This window comes from Prosopis cineraria, unplaced genomic scaffold (assembly GCF_029017545.1).
Source record: "Prosopis cineraria cultivar Desert tree isolate PC_DT_omini unplaced genomic scaffold, ASM2901754v1 PC13, whole genome shotgun sequence".
NCBI lineage: Eukaryota > Viridiplantae > Streptophyta > Magnoliopsida > Fabales > Fabaceae > Prosopis > Prosopis cineraria.
In genome coordinates this window covers 26850777-26868007 of record NW_026555344.1, presented here as the reverse complement: position 1 = coordinate 26868007, position 17231 = coordinate 26850777, and positions in this window count along the sequence as shown.

Genomic DNA, 17231 nt, shown 5'->3' with positions numbered 1-17231 from the left:
TCCTTGGTTGCTGTCATGGAAGTTCGGTAGGTGTGCAGATTTCTTGTTCTTCTTTTCTTTCATTGTTGTTGATTGCCGAGCTGAGATCTTCAAATCCCTTAACTTTTTGTTCAGCCGTTGGGAGTATTGAGCTGTGTGTAATGTTTTGTTCTCATCATTTTTCAGAGTCCGCTCTGTCTTGCTTCCTTATCCTGTGATTTTGCTGGCTGTGGGTGCAAGTTAGTGATGGAGACTCATGGTTTAGACAAGCTTCATACTGTATCTCTTCTTCCTCTAGCTTTGGCGTGCTCATCCTTGAAATGGTATGAGATCTGAAACTTTTGCTTCCTTCTTTCTGCTGTTTGGCCGAGAATTTAGGTAATGCTGATGAGATTGATAAAATTAAAATCAATTCTTTTCCTATTGTCAGGTGCCGATTGGAAGAATGAATTGGGAGTTTTATCTATTCTAGGCTTGAAGATGGAAAATTGCTTGAAAGAAATACCGTATATTTATATTTAGACACGAGGAAACTTTTAATGAATGAGTTGTGGTGTATGGTGCTGCTATGATGAATTTTTTTGATAGTGTTGGTTTGTTGGTTTCAAGGCTCAATGGAACACTATTATATAAATTGATACAATGTTATTATGAGAATATTTGTGAATGCCTCCAAGATGTTTGTGTAAATGATTATGATAAGAGTAATGTGTTAACCGTTGATATAATTTAATTTGGAATTTATTAACAAAGAAGAAGGAAATTATATTCTGGAATAAAAGTTTATATATTGATGTTGAGAAAACTTTAAGACATTGCATTTGAGCTCGAAAGTGAAGTTATCTATTTTATATAAAAGGTGCTGCTTCTAAACCAACATAAAAATATCCATAGAGTGTTTGTTGAAATGTTTAAGAAAGGAATTGGAGTTAGATTGAGGAAAGTATCAGAGTCCTATTGGATATTTATTGTAAATTGAGTCTTGATGAACTCAAGGTGTTTGAGATAAAAAATGCTTGAAAGAAAATTTGGCAAAAAAGCAGTTGCTCAATTTTCATATTATTAGTTTTGAAGGAATATGTGTAAGTGGTGGCTCGAGTAATTAAATTGGAATCTTGGGTTGTATTTAGGGTAGGTAATGTTGAATAATGGTTATGGTGCTTTATAAGCATTAAAAAGGTATAAAACAAATAGAAAGGTCTTGTATTGCTCTAGTTGGTTATTGATAAGTTATTAAATTGATAATGAAATTGTTGATTATGTATATTTAATTGTGATGTTATTTGGAATCAATTTATATGCCACTAATGATTTGAGAAAGTTACTTGGCAAGTGAATGTGTAGAGAGAGAATTTACTGAGGTAAAAAGAATTTATTAGTGTTGAACGTTTGGTTGTTAAATATTTATGTTAATTTAAGAAATGATAAAATAAATGATTTAGGATTTGTGATTTACTTGCTAGGCAATTAATGACACTATTGGAATTAAAGTGAGAAATTGAAGTGGACAAGTTTAAGAATTCTTGGAGAATTTCTCAGGTGAGTGGGTAGCATCTCAGGTAAACTTCCCATCAAGTGTTTTTAAAATCTCTTTATTTAAGTTTTAATAATATTAACCCTTTATAAGTTATATAAACATTCTTGTCCGTTCTATTTTTTTTATAATGTGTTTTATATAATAATTATGTTATTAATGAAGATATCTTGATTTTACAAATAATTTATGTTATTAATTAGTAATGACTAAAGTTAATATATGACAAACAGTGTTGCTTTTCACAATGTAACAACTTAATTGCTTTACTTTATGTTTGATATGCAAGTTTTTAATACAACAACTCATGGATGGAGGATATGGAAATGAGTATGGAAATGAAAGATGGCAACTGAATTGCTTACTTTGCAGGTGAAAATTTTGAAATTATTTTACAATTCCATGCACGTTTGATTTCAATAAAGAGACTGAGTTTAGAATGCTAGATACTAACGGCAGTTCATTAACCCTTGGTGCACCATATTACACCTAGCTAGTAGGGTATTTGTAGGAGATGCTAGTCTTGTACGTGTGCCAATGCACGTGGAACAAGGAATGGATATTCTTAAGTATCGTACTCACACTTGTTTCATGAGCTTACGCTTGTGCTTGTTTTGTGACTTCTAGCTGTGCTTGATTATTTTGTGGCTTTAAGCCACACTTATTAATTATTTACCTCGTGAACTATATATTCATGCTTGTTATTTTTTGATAAAGCCCTCCTAAATTTAAATTAAAAACTTATCATTTTAATACTATTCTCTAAAAGCATACCACCTAATTTTACCATACTTAAAGTTTTTATATTCTATAAACAATACAAATTTTGAATAAAATTTATTTGTCTATTATCATTGTTTAATTTCATGATTGTATTGTTGAGAAAACTTATTCTTTATTATTAGTTCAAGTATATGTTTCAGTATTTCATTAACTTGTTTGAACAAAATTTATTAGTTCTATCTTTATAATTTTTTTTCAATTATCACTTTGATTGGGATGCTACTCACCTGAAAAATTTTCTTTGGTCTCATATATTAAAATTGACCCCGCACATTCAGCTGATCATTAAGGGACACAATTGTTTTTTTGGAACCATGAAAGCACGCGTTAGTTACTTTTGATGTAATTATATTTTGTATTATAAAATATTAACTTAGCACTTTATGTATACCACAATTAGATCATATCCTTAATTTACTAGTATGTAATTTGTTGGATTGGCTAACAAGCTTTGTTATTGTAGAAATTTCGAGAGGTCCAAATTACAGAGGATGATCTGTAGAAATTTCTACAAAACATTTAAGCTTTGATTTGAATTATTATTATTATTATTATATATAACTTAAATATTGATATTTTAGCTTAACCTCTAGCTATTTAAGGTTTATGAAATATGAATTCACCTATATTTTATGTCGATCATACCTTTAGTATTGAGATGTGACATTTGTACTCCATGTACAGGATAACTCCACACACAATATATGATTGATAATAATTAATATTTTTGCTTCTTTAAAAACCTTTGTGAGAAAAAAAATACTTCACTTATTGGTACAAGATATCCAACACTCATTAAAGGAAAATACAAAGGTAAAATACACTTTAACCCTATATATAAAGCATAAAGAGGCAAAATTTAAGAATTACCTGTTAATTAATTAATTGGCCCCACCTCTCAATGATGATGAATATTTATGGTAATAATTAAGGAATAATAATGCAAAAACCCATACTTTCGAAACTTTAGTCACTTGCAAATAAGTAATGACATTTTAAACTTTATAAATCAGGAAATAAGTTCATCAATTTTTACACTTTAAATACTATCTAGCTATTTCACTTTTTAATAATTTGTTGCTTCTTTATGTGACTCTTCTATGTAGAAGCTCATGACATGGGTAAGGCTACGCCAAGGCTTGCCACATCAATTCCAAGATGTTTATGAAAACTGAAGATTGAAACGTACTGATGAATGTCTGTGACATATAAAATACTGTGAAGTGAAATAAAATTGAGAAACTTATTTTTTGACTTTAACAATTTAAAAATTCAAGAAGTTATTTGCAAGTTACTTAGAAGTTGAAATAAGGGTTTCTGCAATAATGTTATTTGACCCTGCTATTAATGATTCCAAGGAGAAGGATAATAAAAGTCAAAAGGAAATTGACCAAGAGGCGTAGAACCTTCTTGATCATCACCCTATCCATCTTGCAGAAGCTTGAGTAGCTAGAAGTGGTTTCCTTAACTAGACCATCATTCTAACATGTGCAATATTCCCTATAAATAACATAATTGCTAGAGTGTACTTTTGATCTAACTTCATGTAACGTTTTAATTTCATCCCTGATTTTATAAAATATATCTTTTTAGTCTTTTAATCCTAGCATTATTAGTTTCAAATGTTTTTTTTTGTGTCAATTATTATTATTCAAAAATAAATAAATCTAATAAATCAACATTTCAGAATATCAAAATTTAGCCTAACTAAAATCATTTCATATCAAAGTTTCCCATTTTCTTCATTTCCCCTTCCCCTTTAAAGGTCTAAACTGAGCCTGACTGATATGTTATAAGACAAATAGTTGCATATATCCACCTTAAACCTATATCTTAAAGAAACACAGTCATACACAAACCAATAGGTCTAATTCATTCATCATCACCCAACAAGTAAACATTGAAATCCTCTCACTCTAAAAACTCAAGCACTACAATTGACAAGAACATGGACTAACCTGCTCCCCTATGACCCGAGATATTCTCCAATGTTCTTGCAAGGCCTCTTCCATCTCTGTTTCATCAATAGCAAAAGCCCTTTTGTGTCACCAAATATATTATAGTTTGAAATTGTGCACACAAGATCATACAATTTCAAATGCATGCTTCCTCTAGAAGGCGTTCCCATAACATATATATTAGAAAGAAATCAAAATAGTAGAACGAGCAAGTAGGGGACACAAAAAATCCAAAAAAATAATTATGAACACTCGAAGACATCATTGTTTCAATAAGAAAACCTAAACAAGTTTCATGCTAAAGGTTGAAGCATTCAGATCTAAAGAGAAAGGAGGGGGGGAAACCCCGCTAACTCTCCGGTATTGTGCTTTATCTTCCTCCTAGATTTAAGATATTTGTCAATCAAATAAAAACTGAAATATGGAACTCATAATCAATGTCAAAATCAAAAACCCACGAGAATGGAGAAAGTTCAATACTCCAACATTATGTGATTAATGTCATAAACATTGTTCCAAAAAAAAAATGCCTTCAATACCACGAAGCCATTTAGCATAACTCAATGAATCAAGATCTTCACCTTATCCATTCGGTTTATATAACTTTGTGAGGTCCAGAAAGAAACTAGCTAGAAAGAAATTTGACAGGTAAAACCAGAAATAAATTAAAGGAAGGAAAGGAAGATAATACCTGGAGCAAGAAGGATGAAGAACAAACATGAAGGTGGAAACTTTACTTTATGGTTATAGACCGAAGGACTGATGCCGGGAAACGGGAGAGGAGAGGAATAGTGAAGTAGAGTGGTACGATGTGGAGAGGAAGAGACGTTCTACAACCAAAAAACCGAAAAAGAAGTTTTCATCAAGTGTAGCTGCAATCTGATTCTTTAAAATGAGTCCCTTCAAGCTTGCCCTAAATTTTAGAATTCACATGTATTTCAAGGTGATGTGGATAACGAAAACCACTTCTGCTTTTAAGAACAAGGACATGAATTGTCAAAAATAAAATTAAAAAAATTGCTTAAACTTTTCACGTTGCTTTTTTAAAAAAGGGACATGAGTTCTTTGTTCACGTTGCTTTTTAGAGTGATGTAAATTAGTGTAATAAAACCTGTTTTTTTTTTTACAGGAGTGTACCTATTTCCAATTGAATGATTCATATTTTTTGAGTTAGATTAATTTTATTTGGGTTGGTTTATGTTGATGAAGGGTTAGAGTGAAGCTGGAAGAGAATACCTTAGATATGAAAACTTGAATAGGGGAACAATAAGAGGTTTGTTAGAAGAAATTGAACTTGATTTTTGAATATGTTTTGCATCTGAATGATTACTATGAGAAGTATAGTTAACTTAAATGTCATTAATCTATAAATTTAATTTGGAAGTTGCAAAGGAGATTTGACTATGAAATCAATTATGTGTGAGGAATTGAATCATTGGAGGTGGATAGTTTGTTGATGAAATATATGAATGCTAGCGTTTTTAGGAGAGGGTTAGAAGAGTGTGTGTGCGTGTATTTGGTGCCTTGACAAAATGTAAATGAGAAAATTCTTTTAGAGATGTAAAGCCTTGAATTTTTTGAAGGTTTTATGGCTTCAACCACATCTAATTACATACCCTTAATTGGCTCCCTCTATAAATGGCAACGAATGCTTGGTTCGAGAAGGAGAGGGGAATGGTGGTTAACGTGTTTGATTTGCAAGCGGAGTAGGAGAACAACACGACAATGAAGGGAGACCCTAAGAAGAGTATCCACTACAAAAAGAAAAAAAAATTGGCAGTGAATTTTTTTGCCATCAAAATACAAAAGTCATTGTTAAAAATTTTTAGAGGTGACTTTTTAAGTAAAAAGTTGCCACAAAAAGTCTCATCATTAATAGTTTTTGACAGCGATATAGTCATCAACCAAAATATACTTTAAGTAGTAACATGTTGTTGCCCAAAAGTTTTTTATTCTAAAAGTTTATTTTTGAATGATTTTATTTAATTTTATAAATATCTTTTGAATGATTTTACATAATTTTAAATTTTTAAAATAATTCATAAGAATTTTTTCCTAATAATAATTTCCTAAAATATTTCATATAATTTAAATTATATCTAATTTTTTAAAATACTTTAGTAGTGATAAATGTTGTTGTCAAAAGTAATTATATAAATTATTTTTAATTTTTAAATTATTTTTATATAAACATACTTTGATGATGACAAAATATCAACACAAAAAGTTATTTGTGGTAGTAATTATAAAAGCCACCACAAAAGGTACCTTTTGACAATAACTTTTAATTGTCTCTGCTAAGAGTCTTTTTTTTTTTTTTTTGGTAGTGATCATCATTAGTGTCAGTGAATGGCCATTGAAAATTTTGTGATTTTTTCAGCCGTGCAATCCCTAAATTTTAAAAAAAAAATGAGGTTAGAGTTTGTTGGAGGGAAGGTTTTGCCTTCAAGGTTCATATTGCCCTACTTCTAAACCTTACTTTTCATCTTACCTTTCAATGCACATTGCGATTTTCAGTCTACTTCTAAATCTCGCTATGTATTTATCTTGCTGCTTCAATTGTTATGTTCCCCTATATTAGATTGTTCATTATTTGAGTTATTTTTTTTTTTCAATCATCTACACATGTGCTATTCCTTCATGAGTAATTTTTTATTGCCAATTTTAAAGGTTCTTCTGTAAACTTTTTACGCGACAAGTGTATAAGTTTGGATAATTGGACTAATATTTTTCCATAGAGCATAGACGAACTGGATTTCTCGCCTTTACTCTGTGTTGTGGCCTGTGGTAATACTAAGAAAATTCAAGCAGAAACAGTATTTTTATTGACTTCCCTATGGACTGGATTTCTCTTCCTAATTGCAGCTAAGAATTCATGTTACATTATTATGTTTAGATTCACTAAAATCTCTGGTACTCTTCATCGTTCAAGTGTAATTACATATGATTCGTCCAATTCGTTATCATGCCTACTTCGAATTCACAGGTTATATTTCCTGCATTAGATATACGTGTGAAGAATGTTGCGCGTGCATATTTCTTGGAGCAAGAGGGAAAGGGTTTATCTTTTTTATCGATTGTTCAAGATGATACCTATAAAGAATGGCTTTTACTTTGCAATGTGCTACTCTTATACATATTAAAAAATAGCATTATTTTAAAAAATTTATCACATCCTGCAATTTAAAATATAATCTAGCTTTTTTTTTCAAAATGTTTTCCCCCAAGTATCACTTTAAGGAAAATAAAACATATATTATAATGAATTGTACTATAATTTATGTGATAATATCATTTATAAATCATAATTATAATGGTTCTAAATCAAGAAAATAATATAATTCATGTTTTACTACCATCTATCAATCACATGCACAAGCATTACAAGTAATGCAATGATTATTAAAAAAAATTAGGTATCCAGTGAAAGATAATTGATTAAATAATAAATAATTATTTGTAACTTATAATTTTTGTTGCTCAGACTTGAGAAACATAACTATATAGTAATATTTTCATATGTATTCAAATCACAATCAAATTTTAGATAGAAATAATATAATAGTAGATTTTTATTCCTTATGCATTTGAAGAATATAAATAAAAACTTGTTCTATATATGCTCACACAAATTATTTTAATTGGTTACCCTGTGTTAATAATAAATATATAGAAAATTTTTTATATATCTAACACCTATTATTTTACTAAGAATCTTATATTCACCATCAATTTTAACTATAAAATCCTACACGATCACTTAACATATAAAATAATTATTATTTTTTACATTTTATTTAAATTTTTAAAATTTATAAATGTAGATCTCACTCACATTTTTTAATGCCAGTCTCACACACTACTTTTTTAAACCACATTATTCCAAATTTTTTAAAAATCAAATTTATTAAAATCTTACATTTCCTCCCATTACCTTTAGAGCATCAATTCACACTGAGTTTAAAATCTCTGAACATATAAAAAATGTATAGTCGAGCCTGACCCTTAACTCCTTTAGTTTTCAGGTTTATTTAGGCTGGTTTAACTACCTAAATTATTAAGAATTATTTTATTTTATTTTTCTCTTTATTGAGTCTATAAAATACATCTTTGAATATTTTTTTGGCCAATTTACATATTAATTTTTTAAAAAAAAGTTACAAAATAAATTCATTTAAATAATAAAAAAATAATTTTTTAGTAATTTAAATGATTTTTAGATAACATTTATATTTAAATAGGAGTATTTTAATCCAACACATGTGACTTAACAATCAACTAATAGTTAAGTGGATGAAAATAAAATATTAAAAATAAAAGGGAGGATTGTATTTTATAACTATCCATACTAAAAAATGTATATAAAGTTTCAAAAAATAGAAGAAAAGTATCACTAAAATAAGATAAAAATAGACAAAATATTTTACTCATTTTTAATTATAAGTTTCATATTAACAATTTAGTTTTTATAGGTCCCACATGTATCTCTTTTACTTCATGGCCCACATGATTTTCTAGTTAATATGCAATTTAAACCTTAAACTATAAGTTTAAGGGTAATTTAAACTTTAAACTTTTAAAAGGTATATTTTGAACCTTAAATAATTAAATTATGATAATTTTCACCCCACCACTAAATTTATAAAATGTTCATTAGTTTTTTAAAAAATGGGGCTAATGTGTAAATTTTTTCAAGTGATGATAGGAGAGAGGGAGAGTAAAATTTGGTAAAATCGCATATTAAGCACTAATTTTTAAAAACTAACTAGCGGTTGTGTAAATTTAATGGTAAGGGTAAAAGTGCTCTAATTTTAATTGTTTAAAGTTTAGAATGTACCTTTTAAAAATTTAGACTTCAAATTGCTTTGGACATACAGTTCAAGGTACAAATTGGATATTTACCCTTATTCTTTTCTGTTTTTATTTACTATATCATATTAAAAAAATTAACCAAAATAAAAAAGAAGTCAGATGTACAATGCCCATCTGAAAATAAAAAAAAAGAAAATGTTGGATGGGTATTGATTTACAGTAGCCATCTGTAACAAAGTAAAAAATTGAAAAAGTTGAATAGTACTTGTAACACCTTAAAATTTAAAAAAAATTCAATTGATTTTATTTAAATTATTTATATATTAAGTGAAAAATGATAGTTTAATAAAAATTTATATTAGTAACTTTTTTAAAAAGTTCAAAGTTTAAAATTTTATTAACCAAAAGTTTGATTTTATTTTGTTTTTAATTATAAAAAATTTGTGCTATTTTTTGTAATGTTTGATATGTCCTTTCTTATAATTTTTCTAATAATCTTTTTGAATCAGATTTGCTTCTTTTGCCATTCGAACCTCATAGAACATACGAGAGTCAGATTTTTTTTTTTTTTTTCTAATAAGTTCAAGTTTGGGTCCCTTGTTTTATGATATGCTGATGAAGATGGAGATTAAAATTTTATTTAATTATTCCAACTGATAATTTTTTTAAAAAAAATTGAGTTGATATGGTTGGAGCAGTGAGGGAAGAAACCTGTTGAGTATGTATAATATCTATTTGAACTTCTAGTTGAGGTTGCTAATTTTAGTTGTTGCTAAATGTGATTTCAGTGTTTGATTGGGATTAATTTGAGATATATAGTGTTTATGATGATGCTTGAGTAATGTTGGAAGTCGACTAGATCTGTTGCTTGTTTGTTGTAAATTGAACTGATGCATTGATGGTGTCTGCTAAAGCATTGAAAAGAAAGGATTAAAGGAATTTATGTCTTGTAGCATCTTAATGAACCTTTAAAAAAATATGAGTTTAACTTAAATTATTGTATTTTATGTTAAAGGAATTATCGAGGCTATAATTGTTGTTTGAGATTTCTTTTATATGCTAGGGTGATGAGTTATTTAAACTTATTAATTTGATTTGATTTGATGATGCATAACTGAGTAACTACTATGTTTTTGGAATCAAGATTCTTTTATATTCTACAAAACTAATTGAGAATTGCATAGCTAGTGTATTATTGGAGTTATTATTATCATACTTAAAGAATTTGGAAGAGGTTATTATTTGAGACAGTGAATTAAGAACAAATAAGCCTTTGGGAAATCTTATGGATATTTAAATAAAGCATAAATAGATAGAGTTGTGGCATGGGAAGTTTAGTATTATTAGCTTGTTGGTTTGTTTGATTAGGTAAATTAGTGGCACTATCAAAGTATAAATGAAAAGCTTAAAAGGAACAAGCTGTAAAGATATTTGGAAAGATGAGTGAGTAGTGTCCCAAATAAATTTTTTCAAAGTGGTTATAAGACTTCTTTATTTAAATTTTTACGTTATTCCTTTATAAGTTGTATAAATATTCTTGTCAATTCTAATTTTATGATTCATACAAACCTCTTTACTTAACCTTACTTTTATATTAATTGATTTATTATGGAATATGCTTTACATTGTTAAGGAATATTTGGATTCGGTATATTCTAAACATTTCTGTTTTAAATTTTATTCTTTATGTTGCAGTTATTAATATGTGATTCGTGCATGGAAAATATTGAAAAGAAAATTCGATAGTTGAATGTTATATTTTGGAAATGATTTTCAATGAATGTTTCAACTCCATGCACGCTCAATTTAATTAAGGAGGGAGTTTAGAATGCTAGATGCTAACGGCAGTTTCGTTGGCCCTTGGCACGCCCATGGTACACCCAACTAATAGGGTGCTTAGGAGGTGTTAGCCCCGTGCGACGGCCAACGCACATGGAACGGAAATGGTTATTCATAAGCATAGTACTCATGCTTGTTTTCGTGGGCTTTATGCTCACACTTGTTTTCGTGGCTTCAAGTTGCGCTAGCTTGTTAGTTACTTACCCTCGTGGACTATGTATCCACACTTATTGGTTACTTACCCTCACAAACTTTGTGTCTACGCTTGTTAATTGTTCTGATACAGTCCGCTAAAAAGTACATTTTTTGAAAAACTTATTATTTTTTAATTTTGTCTATTAAACAACTTTTCTTTGATCATATATGATTTTATATAGTAAATTTCCTCTTATATTGGATTTTAAAAATTTATTGATTGATATTGGTTATTTACAAACAATTTTTTTATCATTGTTTGAATTCCTTTTATATATTTTTATGAGTTGTATGATTCTTGATAACCTATAAAGCTTCAAAATTATTTGTTTATTTCACAGTTATATTGTTGAGAAATTTTATCATTTATTGTTAGTAAAAAAAATTTGGATTTTAATATTCCATTATTAATCATTACTTTTACATATTTTATCTATAATTTTTATTGGGACGCTACACACTGAAAAATTTCTTTGGTCTTAGACAATGTAGTAGACCCTACACCTCCCATTGATCATTGAAGGGCTCTATTACTTTTTGCACAGCAGAAGCATGCTTGAATCATTTATTTTGATGTAAATATTCATTATATTATATAATGGTAGTTAGTGCTCCATGTATATCATAATTAGGTTCTGGTCCTATTTTGTTATTATGTAATCTGCTGATGTAGAGTTAAGCTCCTTTGCTAACTTGGCTAACATGTTTTGTTATTGTAAAAATTTTGAGAGATTCAAATTAAAGGAGATTCTATCAAGATTTTTACAAATATTTAAGATTTTTTGAATATTATAAATTATATATGTAAATTAGTTATCAATATTTTAGCTTAATCTCATATAGTTAAGGCTTATTGAATGTGAGTTTGTCTCATATTCTATGTCGATCATACCCTAGTATTGGGGTGTGATAGTACATAGATCTACAGTACAATCTAGTACAATACCCATCCAAGAAATAAAAAAAGAAAGAAACATTAGATAGCATCTGTAACAATTTAAAAAGAAAAAAGAAAAGTTAGCGGTATTGTAGATCTATTGTACTATAAATCGGGTACTATAGATCTACAGTACCATCTGATGGTATTGACAATATATTATAGATGACAATAGTATTATTTGGACAATAAGAGTTTAAAGGCCAAGCATTACCACTAGAAAGACTAGTTTAAAAATAAGTTATATTTTGAAACCCTTCACGTAAGAGATAGCATCACCACTGATTTATTAACCAAATTGTTTTTTTATTAATTATTATTTTTATATGTTATTTTTAATAATGCGTATGAATGTTTTGTTCCTTGTGTCATACACTTTCAAATTGGAAAAAATCATTTCACTGGCTTTGGAAATTTTTTTATTAATCAACAAATGCTGGTATGGAAATTAATTATGAAATTTTATTTTAGTAAATATTAAATTGATGCTTGAATTGATTCATGCAAGTTTGATACCGAAAATGAAAGTATATTTTGATAGTAATTATTTTTTGTATGTGTAAAAATGGATTTGGGAAAGGGACTTGAATGAGACCTTATTCATAGCACTGGTTGTTAACAACATTTTCGTTAGTCATGGTACACTATCCCAATAACTAGCTAGTTTGTTTTCATGAGCTCTATTCTCACGTTCATTATTTATGGGTCTAATACTTGCATTTGTTCTCGTGGCTTCGAATTGTGTTTGGTTAGTATATCCTCTTGGACTATGTGTCCACGTTTTCTTTTATAACTCAAGGTGTTTAGTTACTTATCCTAATGGACTATGTGTATACGTTTGTTTTCATGACATAAGCTACATTTGGTTATTTACTCTCATGGACTGTGTGTCCATGTTTGTTAATTACTCTAATAAGAATCCAAAAACATAAGTTTTGAATATTGGGTGATTTTATACTTCGTTGATTTTGATTAGTGATGTTATTATATTTATTTAATTATTTTGTTTATTTGTTTTCTTGAGAACAAGTGATGATAATATTTTATACAATAATTTAATGATTCAAGATTTATTTAAGATTATATAGAGCCCATTAATTTCAAAATTTATTAAATATTTTATATAAAAATTTGTTATCTCTTTAGTTTGCATAATTATTTCAAACTTTCTTTCTATTCTTGTTCAATTATTTATTGTTGGGACATTATTCATTAAAAAAAATTTTGATTTTAGATATCTTAGCTGATGCTGAACCTCTTGCTAACCATTGAGGACTTATTGTTGAGCTAGGAGGATAATTATTTTGCTAATTTTGCTTTTGATGTAATGATTAAATTTATGTTTTACATTATGAAATTGTTAGGTGTGCTCTGCATAGGCTAAAACTAGGGTCATTATTTTGTTATATATTATGTCTACTGACTGAAAGGAATTGAGCTCCTGATTGATATGATATTTGTATAAGATATTGTATTGTAGAATTTTTATGAGGCCCTATTTACAGGAAGATTTTGCTGAAATTTTTACAAAAATATTAAAACTTTTGTTATAATGTATATATTATTAAATATATCATAATTTCAATGTAAATTTAATTGTGTTTTAAAAAAAAAAGATTTTTTAATTTAAGGCTTAGGAGATATATAATATAGTTCACATTCCTTACTAGCCACTCACTATTTTTGAAGCGTGATAAGAGGCATTTCATAAAAGCCCCCATTAAAAGCATTTTAAATAAACACTTGGATGTGTTTTTGTACATAATGCCTCATTGCAAGCCTTTTGTCTATAAATAATTTTTGACTAAAGTATACTTTTAGTTCTCTAGTTTTATATAAGGTTTTAATTTGATCCTTTAATTTATAAAATATCTTTTTAGTTCTTTAACATTAACATTGTTAGTTTCAAATGATTATCTTTGTGTCAATTATTATTATCTTAAAAAATTAAATTTAATGTGTCAACATTTAAAAATATTTTATCAATATTTAAAAGTTCAATATAAAGATTTGTTAGGATAAGAATAATAATGTAAGTTTAAATGATTAAAAAAATATTTTATATAGTTAAGGGACTAAAATAAAACATTGTATAAAGTTAAATGATTAAATATATACTTTAATTATACTTTTTTCATATCATTTCAGATTGTCATTTCTCCTCTCCAGTTAAGTTGCTTTTAGCAAAAATTTCTCCACAACCATAGCTCTTCTCGTTTTTCCTTCAATATCTATAGTATTTCTTCTTCAAATTTCATTTTGCTTCTCCTTCATTTCTTTTATTCACTGGATCCACTTTCTTCCTTTCTATACATTAAACATTAAATATCAGAAGTTAATAAAACATTATTTCTCAAATATATTCAACTACATTCAATTTAAAATTTAAAATTAATATAAATGATTAAAAAAACCTTATATACCAAATAATATAAATGATAAAACTGAACATAAAAAATTAATTATTAAAGACATGTAAATTAATTATTACGATTAGATCAGACTCTTTGTTTTAAAATATTATTTAAAAACATTTATTTAATGATTGAGGATCTCATAATGGAAAAGAATTTTTTAGACCTACATCGGCGTTTCTTGTTTCTGGAAACGCCTCCACTGTCAGATGCATTTCTAGAAACTCCTTATGTACATGTGCGCTTGCTTGGATTGACGTATAGCACAAATAGAATTATTGTTCAAGTGATATTGCAAACAATAGGATATCATTTCCCTAAATTATTCAAGTCAAAGCAATATTTTGTAGACCTTAATTTATAGAACATACTGTTGACATTCAAAATTGCTAAGTTGAAGTAAATGAATCTATATACATTTTTTTATGTTTGTTGATCAAATTAAATAATTTTATGAAATAATTTTCCGGAATAAGTTTTGGGAATAAGAAATAATAAAATTATTTGATTCTTTTTTCTTTTAAAAAGCTGTAAAAATAAAATAGAACAATTCATTTGGAAAAAAATAGGGAAAACATAATTTCAGACCTTGTAAAGGTATCAATGACAATTGAAGACATCTAATTATCAAAATATCATGGAAGGACCATGATCTTTATTTATAATTAAAAATTAATAAGTATTAAAATAACCAATGGAATGTGAGTCATAAATTTAAAATTAATTGTGAATTTAAGTATGTTACTTATTAACCAAGGAAAATTGTAAATTGATAGATAGTTTTATGAATTTATATATCATTATTTTTGAATCTAAGGATAATCACTTGTGATCAATTTTAGAAAAAGGTCAAGAATGAGAAAAAAATTTAGGTAGACCAGGTGTGCCACAAAACATGACATTTAGATGACATTAAGCATGAATTGATTTTGATATTAATAATAGTAGAGAGAAAAATAAAAGAAATTAAATATAAAATTCTATTATCTGAATAAATTCAATAAAAATATTATCACATAAAATTTTATATAAATGACTTAGGGCATTTCAATTGAACAAATCACGAATAACATGACACAAGTATGCCCATCTGTTAAAAAAATTTTAATAATAAATTTATGAAAAATTTAATTGTGAATGAAGATAATCTCATAAATTTATGCATCACATGTAATTTAAAGGCAATCAGCTGTAACTATAACAGCAAGGCTAATCCATTTTCGACTTGGTCTTGAGCCCGAAAACTTTGAACTTCTTAGTCTCACACGAGTGGGCCTTCTTTTGCTTCTGATGGGCCTTCTTGTATTCTCCAACATCCCTATAAATATGAGTTCGATCGGTTGGACCGTCGGCCGATCACTATAGCAGCCTGGTTTTAACCATCAAACCATTTCAAGGGTTTGGCTAGATTGAATCGCCTAGGGCTGAGGACCGAAAACCGCTTGAAAACCACAAACCGAGAGTGGTTTTTAAAGAACCGGCAGGTCAAATTTTTCTCATTTTTTCCAAACCCAAAATAAAAGCCTCCCTCCATTCTTTTCCTTTATGGCCGCATTCGACAATGCTTGTGATGTTAACCCTCTTCCATGGCTAGCCTCCAAGAGAAAGAAAGAAGAAGAAGAAGAAGAAACTGTGGGTAAAGAAAGAAGAAGAAAGAAGAAGAGGGGAAAAAATCGAAGACGAAAGACGGGAAAGAGGAAGAAAATACAATACCTGGCTTTCAGGCGTGCACAACCAGAGAAGGAAAAGAGCTACTTTTTGCTTCTCAGAACTTGAAAAGCGTGATCTGGAAATAAGTGATATAAGGACAAAGCTTGTATTCTTGAGACATGTACATTACTTTTTTATTATCATTGATATGAAATGACCGAATGGAGGAGCCATGCAAGGAAGATGTTTGTAGAACAATATAGATATAGGTTAGCTGACTCCAAGTGCTTTTGTTATCAGTTTTTTATTTTTATTTTTTGACCAATTTTGATATCAGTTTATTTAAAAAATAAGATCTTTAATTGTTTGCATATCTTAATATTTTTTTATATTCTTTATAAATAAAATATTTTCACAAACATCAATTTATTTGGAATGCTAAATTTTTTTATAATTATTATCTCATCTATTATAATACATGTATTACATTTATAATATTTAACTATTTTAGTTTTAATTTAATTTTATTATTGTGAACCGCCTAAAAATATATCTTGGTATATTATTTTTATTTATAATAAATAATGTTTAATTAAAATTTATTTTTTATTATATCCGTTTCAACTATGGTTGAACCACAGTTGAACCAATGAACCATGAATAGGTATTTTAATCAATTTAATGACTGATCTAATCTTAAAAACATTGCTCCATACCCATCTTTTGAGTTTCAAAAAAACAAAGAATTTTGTTTTAGCAGACAATAAGAAAGAAATTAAATGTGCTCTTTATCACTAAACCAAGCTGTGATATGAAAATTACATGATTAGTTTGACCATGGTTTACTCATGATTGAAAAAACCAATGAATTTTGAACATATACCTTCACTTTGAAACAAATTATATGGTAAGTAAATTTTGCAACTTTTCATCTCACACCTTTGACATTTTACACCCTCTAAACAAAATAAAAAATATTTGAGCTTAAAAGCTCAAATATGTAATGTTTTAATGTTTTAATGATTGAGATAAGATATAAATATATTTACATATAAAAAACCATGTCAACATGTTCAATATAATTTTTCAAAAAGAAAAAATGATAATTAATTACTTATATTATTAAAATT